Here is a 3857-nt window from a genome sequence, read left to right as displayed (position 1 = left end):
CTGCAGCGCTGCTGCCACAGACCCAGCGTGCTCACAGTGCAGTTTTCCATATTGTGCCTCCTTTGCACAGCACCACAACTCTGACTCTTCATTCCTGTGGTGGTGAAGGCTACTAATTTTTCTTTTGTTAAAGAAACAAAGCCTTAATTTAATCGGACTTGGTGTTGTTGCATCGTTGATATACAAAAATAAGTATTTTTGTGGTGTCTTTAGTATGCCACTGAGAACCAGAGCTACTGGAATTCCAGCTACCTGCTTTATAGATTATGGGTGTCTAGGCACTACTTTTTCATTATTTTTTTTCCTCTTAAGGCTGTGAACTGTTTCTAGACAAATATAATTTATGCCTTTTTTTTTTTTTGTAAACTTCTCTGCTTCATATCTGGCTTAATACAACAGGGTGAAGTGAAATGTCTTGACTGCTCAAAAAGTGGAAGAAAAATGCACTGTATTTTAGATCCATGGTACCTAACTTGTAATGGGCAGGAAGATATTTAATACTGAATACGCTATTTACAAATGTGTGGGTGGGTGAAGTATTCAGCTTCACAGATCCAGCTTAACATCAAAGTAATAAAAATTAATTTCACAGCTGTTTAGTAGCTAATTATCTTAAGATGGCTTGCAAATACATGGGGAAGCTCTGGCTGTAGCACAGCCATAGTAATGATGGGCTGTAGAAGTGTTAGGAGGGTGCTACGTGACCTGTGTGGTTCCAGACACCTTCCCCTGCACAGTAAGTACTTCAGACAGAGCCCATCTTTCACTCTGTCTATCAAAGGCAAAAACAATGCCTTCCAGATACCTTCTCCTGTAGTACAAACAGCATACATAAACAATGTTTCCCATTCACCAGATATTTTTATCTTTCTATTATCTTGCTCACGTATAGTGGCTTGTCTGTGATTAATGGAAATGGTGTCAGATGCTGGAATTTATTCTGACCAATGAACACAGCTGACTCAGGGGAGTACAATCTCTTGGAAAGTAATAGAACAAAATCCAATATGCATAAAACAAATCCAAGTCACTAGGCTTTAGCTGATAGAACCAACTACCTATGTAATAACAAAGAAAACATTTCTCATGTGGCTGCATAAGCTATATGGTATCTAGTTCTAATGTAGTTTACTTTTGAGGTCCCCAACCTCAGTATTACAGAGGTTTTTTTATTAAGGAATGTAATATTCAACAGGCATTAATATGATTTGTGCAATGAAGGAATTCTACTGTGTAAGATATTAAATAAATTTATTTTTGTTTGAAATTGGTTTCACTAACAAATCTCCTTTCCATATTTGGCACAAAATTTTTTGCTGAAGTTTTAATTCCTTTATTGTGTATAAATGTTATTCCAAATACAAACAATTAGATTTGAGGTTCATTGCTTTGACTCAAGGAAAAAATCAGCCATCTGCTGTAGCCTGCTTCAGTATCTTCTGGGAGAATTATCCTTCTGGCTGTTGAAAGCGGAAGGATTTAGTTACCTTTGATTACTTGTTTCAAAAGGTTCCCAGTCAGCCTGTCCTGTCCTGTATGAAATTAAGACTCTCTGTGCAGAGCCTGAGAATTTCCAGGTTTTGCATTTGACCCTTGGTTTTATATTCTGTGCTCCTTCCCAGGCAATGTTTGAAGAGGGACTTCAGGAGTGCTGCTGCTAACTAGGGAGAAGAGGGACTGATGCCAGAGTTTGCTGCAGGCAGCATTTCCAATCCAATCACTCACTGCCATGTCCAGGCTGTAACATTTGAAGAGGAAGTCCCCAGACTTGGAGTCACTTGGGAGCTCGCTGGCTTGTGAAGCATCTGTTGGGTCTGAAGCTTACAATCAGATTTTGACTGAAGATGGAAAAGTCATTTAAATCCACGCCACTAGTGGCTTACAATGCTTTTTCCATTTTCAGAAGTGAAATCTTTTCATCAGTGATAGCAAATTACATGGAGAAGTAGCTGTAATAATGGGGTTCTGGTGTTAGTGTGCACTGGTGTTACATAAAACTGTAAAATTTCATATAGTAAGGACCAAAGTTCTCTAATTATGTTAAACGACCCCAAGAAAATTTTAACTTGAATGCAAACTTTGAACTTTTTAAAACCTTCACCAATTTGACAATTTTTAAGGTAGCACTAACTCCATTTAACAGAAATGAAAGCTAGCTTTTGGGGCAGGAGGAGGTTGTTGCTTTAATGATCACATGGCAACCTGATGATTATGTATTTGGGTATTTGGTGAGTTGGATGAACCTTCTAATAACTTACCTGTAAACTTGCACTGTTTGGTTAATTTTAAGTATTTTTAAAATCTGATAGTTTTAAGTTTCCTTGCCAGTTTATTGGTGTACAGTTGATGTGAGCTATCCATATTGAAGAAAGCAAACCCCCAAATTAGCTGTGATGCATTGTCCAATTTTTACAGCTGAAAAAAGACAAGAGCAGCACAAGACATATGGTGGAGTTACAGTAAAACAATACCCATTCCAAGTAATGAAACACATGCCCATGTAAGTATATCACATGAACTATACTGGTGGGATAAAGCAGATTGAATTTTCTTCCAAAGCCAACTTGTAGCAGACTCTGCCACTCCTGTGATGAGACGACTGCAGCTTTAATGATGCTGTGGGCTGGTAAAGGAAGAGTGAAGAGCTCTGGCACCTGACTGACACCTCTATTGTTTTCTGATCTCTAGACAGGCCCTGTGAAGGACAGTGGTTGCAGAGGTGTAAGGTATTTCCCTGATTCTCTAAGTGTAAAAAAGGGCATGTGGGGGTTTGAGGTTTTTTTAAATATTTTTTTTAGGTTTTATTATTTTTTGAGGTTTTTTTTCAGGCTTTTGACCCTTTCTTTAGGGAGAGTGGTGTTACTACTTGCAATTGTATGAACATAGGGCAGTCAATGAAAGCATTTTATTTTTTTATGATCAACAGTAAAACTAATTTTAACTGAGTTGCAGTTGGACCATTAAAAAAACTACCCTGTGTGGTAACTGTCCAGCAAAATTATTTTAATTGTATTTTAAGATGGAAGAGAGCAAGTCAAACATTAAGATACAGTAATCAAAGTGGTAAGATGATCATGTTTGAGTATGGCTGTTTGATATAGGGAGAAGCATGCAAGAAACACCCAGGTGCTTACTGTTACTGAACCAATTTTTAACTAGGTGGAACACTTACATTGCAAGTGTATTTGACCCTTTTTAGATCAGCAGAGTAAACGGGATGGAGGAATTTCCTGCAGGAATTACCTGAGGAGGAGTATGGCTGTACTAAATGGGGAGCAGAATGGGTTTCTGGCTTGCAGGTTAATTTCTGGGTGCTGTCTCAGACTGCAGTCACTGTTCCAGTCCTCTTTAAAAACCCTGTGCATTACAAACTGCCCCTCAGATTCCCTCTGAGTTTGGGTTTTACTCTCTGAAGGCAAACTTTTAAATAAGTCTTTGATACCTTCTCCCTCTTTCATATCTTCCATTTATAGGGGGCTCCCCTGAGGAGTTTGAAGAGACCTTTAATACAGCCTCCAGTGAAAAATGGGGGTGTCTTGGGTGCCTGCCAAGTGCTCTGAAGAGGACAGATAGGCCCCTGTGCTGTGTTTTCTTACACTGATTAGAATCCAGGGCTGCCTCCAGTTAACCTGAGTAGTAAGGAGGGTTTAATACTGAGACAAAACCAAAACCAAAACCAAAATTAATTCAGTGGTGTGAGTTTGTCATGTCATGGTACTCATTCTTTCATTTAAACTTTAAATAAAAGATGTAAATGCAATTCAAGTACAGGATATGCACAAGATACTAAGAAAATGAAAGGTGTGAAACCAAGAATTCAAAGCTAGGGCACATCACATTAAGGCCAGAAGTGTATT

At 38.5% G+C, this 3857-nt stretch overlaps 1 protein-coding gene across 1 annotated transcript in view; it reads left to right on the top strand.

Annotated features, from left to right (window-relative positions):
- AZI2 (5-azacytidine induced 2) overlaps nt 1-1267 on the top strand; it is a 15507-nt gene extending 14240 nt beyond the window's left edge. Inside the window, exon 7 of the mRNA XM_005423386.2 lies at nt 1-1267. This exon is cut by the window's left edge and continues 1098 nt beyond it. The gene's annotated coding sequence lies outside the window, so the exon portion shown is untranslated.
- The last annotated feature ends 2590 nt before the right edge of the window (nt 1268-3857 follow it).

Source organism: Geospiza fortis, unplaced genomic scaffold, assembly GCF_000277835.1.
Source record: "Geospiza fortis unplaced genomic scaffold, GeoFor_1.0 scaffold231, whole genome shotgun sequence".
Lineage (NCBI taxonomy): Eukaryota > Metazoa > Chordata > Aves > Passeriformes > Thraupidae > Geospiza > Geospiza fortis.
Note: the sequence above shows the minus strand (reverse complement) of the source record. Positions and strands in the feature narration are given on the sequence as shown.